Source organism: Natrix helvetica (genome assembly GCF_964273705.1).
Source record: "Natrix helvetica genome assembly, chromosome: 3".
NCBI classification, from domain to species: Eukaryota; Metazoa; Chordata; class Lepidosauria; order Squamata; family Natricidae; genus Natrix; species Natrix helvetica.
In genome coordinates this window covers 127935147-127949315 of record NC_138549.1, presented here as the reverse complement: position 1 = coordinate 127949315, position 14169 = coordinate 127935147, and the positions used below count along the sequence as shown (strand labels likewise).

At 36.5% G+C, this 14169-nt stretch overlaps 1 protein-coding gene across 14 annotated transcripts in view; it reads left to right on the top strand.

The window, feature by feature from the left end:
- PLEKHA6 (pleckstrin homology domain containing A6) overlaps window positions 1–9081 on the top strand; it is a 224201-nt gene extending 215120 nt beyond the window's left edge. For all 14 annotated transcript variants that reach the window (XM_081947832.1, XM_081947834.1, XM_081947833.1 and 11 more), the window contains one exon: window positions 2701–9081. The gene's annotated coding sequence lies outside the window, so the exon portion shown is untranslated. The remainder of the gene's footprint in view (window positions 1–2700) is intronic.
- The last annotated feature ends 5088 nt before the right edge of the window (window positions 9082–14169 follow it).

Here is a 14169-nt window from a genome sequence, read left to right as displayed (position 1 = left end):
GTATGTCTAACCTGAAAAAAGTACACTCAAAGGAGAATCTAATGGAAGAAAAAAGTCTAATATTAATCTTCCCAGAAATGTATGTCCATGTTTCTGTTTGCATTTGTAAACATCTGTCATCAAGTTCTAGTTGAAGCTAGCTTCCATTCACACGTATCTTCTCTTTACATTCCATGAATTCTCCAATCAAATCTGCTACTTATGAGCATTCAAAGTATTGCAGTATTTTTCTGATCATGCATTAGATATACTATGACCAAAGTGTCTTATAATAATCAATTCCAGTTTTGCCATCCCAGCTGTCAAGTACTATTTTCAGTTCAGTGACATTCCTATGACTGCTCTGAAAATTTGCCTTTGAAGATGTTGTGAAAAGCCAAACAATGGGTCAAGAAGCTTCCAGATGTCTCTTATTATATATTTGGTTCTAGATCCAACATTTGGGGAAAGTGATAATCAAAAGCATTCTTAGTCTTCGAGCCATGGTGGTGCAGTGGTTAGAATGCAGTACTGCAGGCTACTTCTGCGGACTGACTGCTGTTCAAATCTCACCAGGCTCAAGGTTGACTCAGCCTTCCATCCTTCCGAGGTGGGTAAAATGAGGACCCAAATTGTTGGGGGCAATATGCTGACTCTGTAAACTGCTTAGAGAGGGCTGTAAAGCACTATGAAGCAGTATATAATAGCAATAAGTGCTATTGCTAGTCAAAACTGGTATCTGCAATCTTGTCATGATTTTTCTATTACTTTCAAAATGTGCATGTGTATATCAGCACATATATGCCAAACTGCCATATTTTGGACAATATAGCTACAAAAATAAGCCATTTTTGTTAGTTAATCTACTCTGTTCCTGACAATTATTTCTGGTTTTAAATAATTGAAAGAAATAATTGAAAGATGGAGTTAACGATTTCCTTTTTATGCTCCAAGTTCATAATTTAAGCTGTGACTTTATGCACATATAGCTATCCTTGCCGCCATAAAAGGGATATTTCAAGTAAGAGTCCTCAAGATAGCTCTGTCAGTCCAGCTGTCTTCTATGATTGGTAATGTGGAAGGTAGTCCAAATGTTGTTTGAGCACTGGGTTTCTGTGCTTTTAAAGACCTTGGGGATTGAATTGGGGCGACAATGTTGGGATGTCGCGGCATCCAAAACAGGCTTTGGCCCATTCAACTCCAGTTCCATTGAAGAGATAATAGGAGTTTAATTTCCAGTCCTTTACAAGGGCCAGTAAACATTTCCATTGTGGTCAGAACAGTAAGAATAGAATGCTGCTCTAGTGATCCTTCACTGTCACAAAGCTTTAAACAGAGATGTAACCAATGTAGGTGAGTAAACTGAGATAGACTTTGGAAGGTAGGTTTCTGCCCTGACATTTTCTACCATTTTTATTTTTCAAGATTCAAGGAAAGTAAGAGTACTCTCAGCAACAACCAAAAGGAATTCATTGAAAAATAGTACAGTCCCCATTCTTCTCTCCACCAGTTTTTCCAAGGGAAGGACAAATGCTTGTTTGCCTTTATCCACAGAGGTGGTCACAAGCTTCGTTTGGGCCTCTGGGCCGTTAAAAAAGTATTATTCTCCTCTCTCCACTTAAATGCCAGACTTCTGTCTTTTGGTTAATGATGGCTGGTTTGGGAGTGAGACTGACATTGTAAGAGATATAACCAGCAGTGGTGGCAGCACTTCCTTCAAATGCTGCCATATTCCTTCTGTGCCGTGTTATGGTTGTATTGGGGCCCCATGGTCAAGCTACCAATCTGGGCTGGCAAAGCTGAATGACCATTCAACATGTCAGCGAATTCCTTACCTATACGTCTCAATGGTGAAAAGAGTAAGGTACTACATTTAGGCAACAAAAATGGAATGCACAGGTACAGTATATGTGGTACCTTGGTCAGTAGTAGTAACTGTGAAAGGGATCTTGGAGTCCTAGTGGACAACCATTTAAATATGAGCCAGCAGTGTGCAGCAGCTGCCAGAAAAGCCAACACAGTCCTAGGCTGCATAAATAGAGGGATAGAATCAAGATCACGTGAAGTGTTAATACCACTTTATAATGCCTTGGTAAGGCCACACTTGGAATACTGCATTCAGTTCTGGTCGCCATGATGTAAAAAAGATGTGGAGACTCTAGAAAGAGTGCAGAGAAGAGCAACAAAGATGATTAGGGGACTGGAGACTAAAATATATGAAGAATGGTTGCAGGAACTGGGTGTGTTTAACTTAAGAGAAAGAAGGACTAGGGGAGACAAGATAGCAATGTTCCAATATCTCAGGGGTTGCCACAAAGAAGAGGGAGTCAAACTATTCTCCAAGGCACCTGAGGACAGAACAAGAAGCAATGGGTGGAAACTAATCAAGGAGAGAAGCAACTTAGAACTGAGGAGAAATTTCCTGACAGTTAGAACAATTAATTGGTGGAACAGCTTGCCTCCAGAAGTTGTGAATGCCCCAACACTGGAAGTCTTTAAGAAAATGTTGGATAGCCATTTGTCTGGAACGGTATAGGGTTTCCTGCCTAGGCAGGGGGTTGGACTAGAAGACCTCCAAGGTCCTTTCCAACTCTACTATTGTATTGTATTGTATTGTCTCAAAGTACCTTAGCTATGTTTATACTGCTGCCTGCAGGCTTCACCTTCAGTGATTATCACTAATTCTTTTTATCTGTTCTCTTCCTCCTCTGGTCTCCCCAGCACAAGCCCTGGCTGCTGTGAATGCTGTGAAGTTCCATGGAGCCACATTTTAACACATGAATTTGCCCTCTCAACTCTACTGCTTAATAATGTATACAACCATTCATGTGATTTGCCAACTATCTCCTGCGGTTCAGCTGCAGAAACATTCAGGAAGGAAAGCTGCCTCTGAAGAGAACAAGTGTGCTTTTGTCTTTGCGCTGGTTCTCCTCCCACTGCTGCCAAAGCCTGTACCAAAACCTCTCAGATGCCTAGTCTATAAAAGCAATTAAAGAAGCAGCATCCAGGAGAAGTTCCATTCTGCAAGGTGGCTTCTTCAGCCCTGCAGGAAGTCTCAAGACAAAGGACCGGTGGCTAAAGCATCAGCAGAAGCATCAAATAATTTGAACTGAAAAAGGAAAGCAGCAGGGGGATGTACAATTTTTTATCCATTTCCTAAATTGCTAACCTCCCTCACTTATTTTTATTTTACTTTTTTCTTACTTTGAGGGAAGAGAAATATAGAAAGAATAGATTGTCATGGCAGCCAGAGACTTTATAACCACTTTATTGTTGAATTGAACGACACATTTTTCTTCCCCACACTTTGTTCCCATCTGCCAATCTGATTGGCTCTAGAAACTTTAATCTATGGAACTAAGCAACCCATGCATGGTCATGCTGCTTACACTTATATCTAAAAGAAAGGAGGGAGCATCACTGAACTTTGTGGATACGGCAGATGAAGAAAAGAGAAGGTGGTTGGTGTGGAGCGGGGAAAAACAGAAGCAACTTTGGAATCTGCTAATTCTTTGGAATCTTGCAATGGCTGTGATATGCTGAAGAGTCCCCCCCCTCACTTTTTCAAAGTTTACGAGGAAGATGGAATAGGAAGTATGTGCAATGTACGTGGACATGTAATAGAAGTGTGGGTGAAAGATGCAAAAGGGAAGGATGGCTACAAAAGAGTTCAGTTTGATGGGATAAACCACTTTATGTGTTTTAAGTTTACTGTGACTCGGAAGTGGGACTGGTAGGTGACATATTTATCCTCATACCGGAACCAATTCAAAATAGTGCCACTCAACTCTTTGTTCTCCAGGATAATAGGTTGGAGCCAGAAAGAAAACTGTATGCTGTGAAGATCTCAGCATAAAGAAACTAATGAAATAGTAAGGCTGCAAGAGAAATGGAAATGTGTCTGAACTTGACTAAAGCAAGCTATGAGTTGATTCCATAGTATGTGTAAATCAATTCTCTCCTCTTTATCCTTGGGAGGAGAAAGTGAGGCTTCTTCAATCTCTGCCATTTGTAGCATTTCTCTCAACTTTAGAATAATAGAACAACATTTGCTTTGAAGTAGAATTCTCTCACTTTCTAACACAGAGTGCTTTTCATCCATCTCTATCCAAGCTATAGCTGTAATAACAATGGCTGGTGATTTTTCAGAGGAGCTAAGCTCCTACATCAAAAGTGCAAGTCCTTCCCTGTATTTGCTTCTATCAGCATCTGAAAGGTGGCTGCTTCCCCAAATGAGTCCTCATTTTTTTTTCCTAAATAAATTGTGAAAATAACTCAGAAGGACAGGACAAGACAGAGAGTTACTGTACAAAACAAAAGGACTTGGGAAATTTACTCTTGTCAAGTACAGAAAGTACCAAGATGTCCTAACTTATGCTAGATCAAAGATCTAACTTCGACCTTTTCCAAACTGCAGTTGTACACTAAAAGGTTTATACATGGTGAATCCTGAACTGAATACCATTTAAAGCTAAGATGACTGTACCTCTTTAGAAATAATCAGACTCTGCATTAAACTTGCAACACCTCGTAATCAGAATTCCATACCGTTGAACTTGAGCACGGACAGGACTTTTCACCTAACACAGTGTTTTTGAAAACAATCTGTCTTATTAATAGATGGATCAAAATATAATTGGATGATCGTGTTGCCCACACATTTATTTCAAAGGCTACCAAAATTGATCATGCCCAATATAAAGCCAACTAGAATCGATGTTATGGAAGCGAATAAAATTGTTCTAGTTATAGATCAGAATACAAAAAAAAAAAAAAAAAGCCAGCTAGCTTTTTTATAATCCTGACCTAGATTTTCAGTGAATTCACTGCCATGTTTTAAAAAATGTTGCATTTCTTGCCCCACCCCTAATATTTTGCTTCTTTACAAGTACAGATAGTCTTCAACTTACAACCACCGTTGAGCCCAAAATTTCTGTTGCTAAGTGAGACATTGTTAAGTGAGTTTTGCCCCATTTTACAACCTTTCTTGCCACAGTTCTTGCAATTCTTAAGTTAGCAATATGGCTGGTAAGTGAATCTGGTTTTCCCATGACTTTGCTTGTCAGAAGTTAATAAAAGAAGATCACATGACCCTGGGACCCTGCATCCATCATAAATATGAATCAGTTACCAAGTGTCTGAATTTGGATCACGATGGGGATAGTGCAATGGCCGTAAGTGTGAAAAATGGTCATAAATCACTTTTTTCAGTGACGTCGTAACTTTGAACAGTCACTAAATGAACTGTTGTAAGTTGAGGATTACCTGTACTCGAAGGAAGATATACTAGTGAACAGGTGGCCCCTGAGACTACAGTATGATTTGAGTCCTAGGTGACAATTTAGCACTGTTGAAATTATCATTTATTTTGTCATGCAAAGTTGTCTATAAATATATTGATCAGTTTTATCCAAAGATTTATCAAAACTGGGTATCCCGTTCCTGTATTATTGGAAGAAATAACACCGCTTCAGTGTCTAATATATGCAACTCTTAAGGCAGACATTGAATACAAATTTGGTTATGGAACATAACGCCCTCCACTCCGCTACTACTCATTTTCTTCCATAATTCAGATTGTTTTAATTAAAACAGGATTCTTTACAATGATACATGAAAGACTATTTAGGATCCCAGCTGAAACAGAAAATACCTGCTTTGAGCACCACTGTTCCTTATGTTCAAGTCTTCAAAATAGTCTTGAAAATTCTCCATTTTTCCAGGCTATCAAGAAGTCTAATTCTTTCCTGGCTTTGTAGGGATAAAAAAAACCCTTTATTAAGGGTTTAATATCCAAGTACCTAGTTTAATCAATAGATGGCATACAGTATCAATACACATAACTCTTTCAAATTCAAGTTTAAGTAGGTATGACATTTAATTTTCCTTGATTTTTTTGTAAAACAAAATGAATTAAAACTGTAATTTAAAGAGCAAACGTGGGAAGCATCTCCAGAACATATTCTTCTCCCTGGATACCACTTTTTGCAACAGAGAAGTTATGCCAGGGAGAAATAAAAGGAAGAGTGAACTAACATGGAGAGAATTCAGTACTTATAAATGTACTTTACCCTGTACACTCTTCCCAGCAGATATATGAGTTGGGCAACTCCCACATTTGAAGAGTTAAAGCTGTCCTCTTCAACTTCCCAGGAAAAGGCAAGGTGCACATAGTCACCAGAATTTAAATTTAGGGATATCAAGTCTAGGTTGATCTCAAGAGAATAGAGTCCTGTTTACAAAATGAAAAGAGCTAACTGCAGTATTACCAAATGATTCTTTGTCACCCCTAAGGATACAGTTCTAAAGTAATAGTGCATTGTTGGAATAGTGCATTGTTGGCTCAGCAAAGTCTCTCTTGAAGATTGAAAAAACATGGAGAAACCAGGCATATCAGTCCATTAGGAGGAATATTTCTCAGGCGCACACATAGTAGAAGTCTTAAGTTTCAAAATTTACCTGTGCTTTTTGGGGAGTAAATCCCACTGAAATAGATATGGCTTATTTCTGATTAGACCCTCAAAGGCATGCATCTCTTAGGCTTTAATCCTCAATGTACTTGTAGTAAGGCTTTCTATCCACACTGGAGCTTCTAAGCAACCATACATATGATGATTCTGTTGAAATGAATGTTCAGAAAATAGAAAGTTAACTCCACAGTATCTCTGGAAGAGTTCTGATATTGTTGTTTTTAAGAATTTGTCTAAGAATCTATCTCAATGTGCATTAAAACAAATTAATGTCTCAGCACCCAAAAATCATCCTTCTGAACTAAGAGCTTAAGTGATAAGTGTTTTCCATCTCTTGCACTGTGGAATCTAGCTTTATCAGGTCCTCTGTCCTGTTGCTTGCCACAAAAGGAACACCATCTTGGCACATCTGAGAGTTCAGCTTCATCCATATTTACAAGAGAAACTGTCCAATAAAGATGACGTCTCCTTTTTATTATTTAAACGAACCTGTTGGCAATACATAGACCACTCCAGAGAATCAGAGTTTTAGACCCTTCTCCTTTAGCAATACTGTTGACATTCCATGTTGATGAAGATGATGAAAGTATTTCGTTCTGCTCTTGCAGTAGCTTCTGTTAGCTCATAAAATGTTATCCCTTCATGATCCTCTACATGCCTTAATATGTGTTTTTAAAAATTATACCGTGATATATATGTGTGTGTGTACATTTATATATATTTTATATATATATATATATAATATAATATAATATATGGGTTTTCTTCCTCTTCTCCCTATACTAATTTCTTTGGGGCTAATCTTCTCTGTGTACAGGGCTGCTGAAGCCTGCTTTCCCACTGAGTCTCTGAAATACAGACACTGGGTGGTATATCAAAATAATTAAAGAAAGAAATTTTAAAAGGCATATTTAAATAAATATATATTTTTCTGCTTTTTATTAAAAGCAAATTTATTTAAAATGAATGAAAGCTGTCTGTAAGGGAATGGTGCATTTATTTCCTTGTAACTAGGTAAGCTCATGTTTTCTATACCAGGGTTTAAGCCTCAGTTGATGCAACGTGGCAATAGCTTATTTGGAACTAGCAAAGCTGAGTTCACTTAACCCTGGTGAAGTTCTGGCTTGAAAGATATGTTGTCAGATGAGTTATAGAACTGTAGCATATCAGGGACCGCAAAGATTGTCTCGCTGGTATACAGCTATCCCACTGGGATCCTTTGCAATAGAGGTGGCTTTGAAATGTTGATGCAACTTGTTTTTTACCTCCCTTTTGTTCAAATTTGTTCCTCTTGTGTGGTTAGCAGAGAGAAATCCCTGCAAGACGATTGTTTTCTTTTCCTCTCTTCAATCACAATTGCTCTCTAAGCTGCCATATTTACCTCCTCAATGCCCAATCTAGTGGGAGAAAGATACATCTTTCAGTTCGTTGCTGTGATTTGACCCATACCAAATGCTAGTAGCTTAGTAGAGAGATGAAGTAAGAGCTGAGGAAAGGCCTTAGTTAGCCTATGTGAAGGATTATCTACTTAGATTTGGCCCTCTCTTAATTTAGAGAGTGGCTTCTTATTTCTACCTCTTTTGAAGACTCGGAGGTAGTGGTCCTACTTGTGCAGGTGCTTGATAAACATGGCAACCATCTTGAAAGAAAATCCTTCCACCAATATTTTATGGTACAGAGGGCAATGTAAAGGTGATGTTACATTTTGGAGTCTCAGCTTCTATCAAGGAAGCGCAAATCCCTTCTCAAATCCCTTTTTCTCTCTTCCTACATGTAAAACTTGTGGGTTTTTTTTTGTTTGTTTGTTTTGTTTTGCTATTGTGGAAAAAAATAACATCGCAAAGCGTTATCACCCTTCTCAAGCCCTCTGTTCAATTCATAGCAAGGTAGGATTGTAACTGATTATTGCCAATGTCACTTTAAGCATTCTGAGACTTCTAATCAGTATTTCTCAATCGTGGTAACTTATAGGTGTGCAAACGTCAACTTTCGGAATTTCCCAGCCAGCAGAGCCTGCTCTCCCATAACTGACTATAGAATTCTGGGAGTTGAAGTCCATGTGTCTTTCAGCTGCCAAGGTTGAGAAACACTGCTCTAAGTTCTCAGTAGAGCACATTTAGGGTCACAGTTTTGCAGTATTGTAGAACCCTGTTTTTAAAATGTTTTATTTTTTGGGTACATATGTGTGTGTGTTCCTTTCTAATAAAATTTTCATATACCAGCAGCACCTGCAACCAATAAATACTGCATTATTTATGCACATTATTTGAAGAGAAAAAAAGTAGTGTTAGATGTTAAAATTATCAAAGAAGCAATGTGATGTTAATGTCTTTTTTTTTCTTTATTTTGTATAAAAGTGACCTTAGATTATGACAATTATAAAAAGTAGCTGTTCTGTGATTGAAAACAATATGTTGGTGACTTGGGGGTTCTTCACACCAGACCAAGGGATAATCTTTCCATAATTAAACCCACAGTGGCTTACTTAATATTCTTTCTTGCAACATTTGTTCTAGATGTAGTTACTTTCAAAGGTCCTCCCTCTCAAAACCAACACGCGCAAAACAAATGCATTTGTACCTTGCAAGTTTGTATAAAGCAAATAAATAAAAAAATGGATGGTTTATAACTAGATTGTGTGTGCTTATCTTTTTTTTTAATATGTAAGTGTAAGACCTGAGAAAAGGAGGGATAGAAAGGTGCACTATATATAGTTGTTCTCAGACTGTACTGTTCTCTATATTTCTCTATATTTCAGCTGAATATGTATAGTTACATTTATTTACTTTTGAGTTACTTTTCACTCACTGCAGTTGAAGGACTCTTGGAGGCTTACATCTCCATGGCACAGTTACATAATGAGAAAGAATAAACTGTCCATGCTCCCCCCCAATAAATCACCAATAAAGTCATAAAATGAACAAGAAGGAATATAAATCATGAGTTTTCATCTCTTAATGACATGACAGCAAATACATATATAGTTGCACTCCTATCAGTATTCAAGGATGAGAACCTCCTTGTGTACCAAAGTATAGAAACTAGTTCCAGTTCATCGATTTCTCCTTTCCGTATTTCACACTTGTCATTTCCCTCCACTCTCAGTTTGCTGTCAGTGTCAACAATTTTCTTATCACTTTCATATGTCGCTGTTATTTTTTCAGCTCTGTCCTCAAACTTCATCACTGTCTCTGTACTTTCGGTATTTTGATCTATAATTTCAAGTCTCTTTTCAATTCTCTCTAATTATTAAAACTTTTTGAATTTATAAGAAAATTCTTTGCAAAGTTAGTGCCTTTTCTTCTTCACGTTATGCCATTTTCCAGGTTATAAACACTGCCAAAACATCCGAGACTTTTTAGGTTTCAAACAAATTCAGTGGAGATTTTCAAATCAAAGCTTTCTCTTTCCTTCAAAGGAATACCTGTATAAACAAAACGTTTTCCAGACCCTTTCAGTAAACAAAGTTTATAGCTTTATCAGATATTGCCAAGCGTCTAGCCACTAGATGGCAGTGTTACCTCTTTTCCATCTGTTTTTTTTAATATTTTTTTTAAATTTTCAAAACAAACACAACACATCCTTCTTTACATACTGTAGAAAGTGTATCAGTTGGTTACAAAAAGGCTTTCATGCATCTCTTCCACAGTCAACAAACATAATTCATGTTAACTCAAGTATTTTAACTCAGATATTTATACATATTACCATCATCATACCTCCATTTTCATTTGACTATAATTGTTTAAATGTCCTTCATCATAAAATATACCAAGATTTAATACATAACCACATACTGGCATTTCATTTACTATTTCTAAAATTTTCCAATAACACTGAATCCTTATATCCTATTCTAGCTAAACATCCATAATATTTAATAACAAAGTTTTCTAATCCTTCTTTGTAAAATCACTGTTTACAATTTACATCCAGTTTCCTTATGTTGTACCCATACCTATATATACGTTGTTATCATTATCCCTCCTTTATTTAACTATATCCTGCATCATAACATTTCCCCCCTAATAATCAAGACTTAACTGTATCTAACTTGGTTCTTTTTTATTAACCTTTATATATAATCCAAAAGGATTTCTAATCTTCCTTTCATGGGTACCATTCAATATTCATATACAATTATTACTTATCATAACACTACACATTGTATACATTATTATCATTATCAATTATTTGTTTAACTATATCTATTGTCACTAAATTTCACTAAGTTTAACTAGTTTTAAATTATACTCTTCCATCTATCAACCTGTATTTTTCCAGTAGCAAAACAGTATCATATCTTCTCCCATTTGTGATGTCAGTCCTCTAATCATCTCCTTAATCAACTTTGTATGGACTCCTCTTAGCAACTCCTTGCTTATAAAATCTCTCACGTAATTTCGATGCCCTTTTTCTGTTTCCTTAATCAACTTATCTTTGATTGTTGATAGTGTTATCAATGATATTTCTAATAAAATTTCTCTCTTTAAATCCATAAATTCTTTTGTTTTTTCTTCTTCTGTATCTTGCCATCTGGGGTAGATTTCCCCTCCATTTAATTCCTCTTTCAGTATTCCACTCTTTCCATTTTCAGAGACAAACCAATCACCATAAATATCAGCAATTTTGATTTCTTTATATTTATCTTCGATTTTTAGGATTTTAACCACCACTTTTTCCATTTGATTAACCTCTCCAACTTCTTCATCATATTTTACTGTTAGATACTCTAAGTCTTCCAACTTCTTCTCTATCCTCTCATATGTGTTTGATAATTTCTGTATTTCTGAAAATATCTTTTGCAGACTTAAAATTTCTTTCTGCTGTTGAAATTGTGCCATTATCTCCAGCTAACAAACACTGCTGCTCTAGCTTGGAAGGTTTTAACAAGATTAAGCATAGATTCACAATAACATTTTATTTTCACCTTTCTCTGGTTAAAGATATACTTCAAAGGGACATCTGTATGCTTTTCTTCTTAACTCTATAAACAAGCTGTGAGACCTTGGAGTGCCAAGCCAGGATGATCAGTGAGAAAAGTAAGAGTGTTTTATTTCCAATACACAAACCTCCAGCCTCCAAGTAACAGTGTTATTGTTGCAACCTTCTTTATTTCTTTTTGTATCTTTTTTGTGTTTCAAGTTTTTTAAAAAGTCCAATTCTTGAATGAGTTAGAAGAACACCCACAGTAATGAAAGAGGAGAATTTTAGTCCATAGTTTACAAAGAATTATAAAAGAAAAAAAAATAGAAGAAGAAAACTTAATCCATTCATTTTAAAAGGCTTGCATAAATTCCATCCATGAAGATAGCATTTAAAAAGTAAGATAACCCACTGTCCAAAACCATTCCAGATTTAATTCCGCCGCTTCTTTCTTCTGTTCTCCAATTTAAATTAGTTTTAAGTTTTTTATAGGCAATCTCTTTTAAAACGGTAAAAATTCCTTTCCAGCTGGAAACACTTTCTCTTTCTGTATCCTTCTGTTTTGGAGCCGCCCTGTCTTCATCAGTCTAATGGCTGGATTTTTTGTCACCAGCTTGAAGAACTTCTCTTGGATTGATCAGGGACTTTGCGATGTCCCTGAGATCAGCAAGTCGTATTCTTCCTGTTCACCATCTCTGCGGGATAGTTTAAGTCCGTTTGGACCCAGCAGCAAAAGAATCAATGGCGATCTCACAGCTTTGAGATTGCATGTCATCTCATTGTGACATTGGTTCCTCCTCCATCTCTTTTCCATCTGTTTTTGCCTCTCTCTGTAAACACCAAGTTCCAAGAGAGGTAAAAAAAATGTTTAAAAATTACGCTCCGTCCAAGCCTTATGAGAGAAGAAGCTTTTAATCCACAAATACAAAAAATGGAAAAAGTATAGAGGAAGAAGGAAAAAAAGAGACCAGTCCAGTTTAAAAGTAAGAGACATTTGTAAAAAGTCCATCCATAAAAAACAAAGTTATGGTAGAAAAGATAACACTTAAACCAGTGTTAATTCATCGCTTATTTTCTTCTGTCTTCAATTTTATTTTAAATTCCAAGACTTTTTGGTTTTCCCTTCTCTAATAATAAAAAAATTTCTCACCATTTCGACACACTCCTGTACTGCTTCTGTTTCAAAGCCTTGTCCCAACCTTCTGCAGCCATTTTGGCTGCTTCTCTTGTAGCTGGCAAAAAGAGCTTTCTCCTGGATCAATCAGGGGCTTTCCGATGCCCCTGAGATCAGCAGGACATGCTGTTCTCTATCACTGTTCCTTCAGAACAGTTTAGGTCCAAAAGGACTGTCCAGGAACAGAGATATTGACAGCAATCCCGGCACCCCAAGATTGCATGTTGTGTCGTTGCGACGTGAAGCCCTGCCCTCCTTGCTTTCTCTTTCTTAGTGTTAGATGTTAAAATTTTCAAAGAAGCAATGTGATGTTAATGTCTTTTTTTCTTTCTTTTGTATAAAAGTGACCTTAGATTAGGACAACTATAAAAATTAGCTGTTCTGTGATTAAAACAATATGTTGGTGACTTGGGGGTTCTTCACACCAGACCCAGGGATAATCTTTCCATAATTAAACCCACAGTGGCTTACTTAATATTCTTTCCTGCCACATTTGTTCTAGATGTAGTTACTTTCAAAGGTCCTCCCTCTCAAAACCAACACGCGCAAAACAAATGCATTTGTACCTTGCAAGTTTGTATAAAGCAAATAAATAAAAAAATGTATGGTTTATAACTAGATTGTGTGTGCTTATCTTTTTTTAATATGTAAGTGTAAGACCTGAGAAAAGGAGGGATAGAAAGGTACACTATATATAGTTGTTCTCAGACTGTACTGTTCTCTATATTTCTATATATTTCAGCTGAATATGTATAGTTACATTTATTTACTTTTGAGTTACTTTTCACTCACTGCAGTTGAAGGACTCTTGGAGGCTTACATCTCCATGGCACAGTTACATAATGAGAAAGAATAAACTGTCCATGCCCCTCCCCCAATAAATCACCAAAAATGTCATATAACGAGCAAGAAGGAATATAAATCACGAGTTTTCATCTTTTAACGACATGCCAGCAAATACATATATAGTTGCACTCCTATCAGTATTCAAGGATGAGAACCTCCTTGTGTACCAAAGTATAGAAACTATACTTTCTCTATACTTTATAGAGGAAGTGAGGCTCCCAAGTTAAATTACTATGGATGTTGAAACCATTATCATCCTATAGTACAGTGTTTACTCATTTTCATTTCATTTATTGGATTTGTCAACCGCTCCCTCTCCCCAAGGGGACTCGGGGCGGTGTACAGACAATAAAATACATTATATACAACAATTACAAAACCCCATAAAAACAAATTAAGCACAAGTCTGTACAATAGTGCAAAAATTAATCAGTGATTAAAACCAAATTAAAATACCCCCAAATTTAAAATAACTGGCCAGGAGAGTTGAGGGATTAGATCATAATTGTGGTCACAATTGTGGTCATAATTGTGGTCATAATTAGATCATAATTGTGGTTGGGCCAGGCCAGCTGATTGGAACAGGTGGGTCTTGAGTTTCTTACGGAAGAAACACATCTAGTAATAATATATGTGAAATTAATACAAGAAACTATTTTTAGAAATAATTGACTATACATTTCATGTATATAATGCTCTGCATGAGTCATTTGTTTTGCTGCATTAGCTATTTAGTAAGAATTAATGTGATACATGTTCTTCCTTATAAAATAT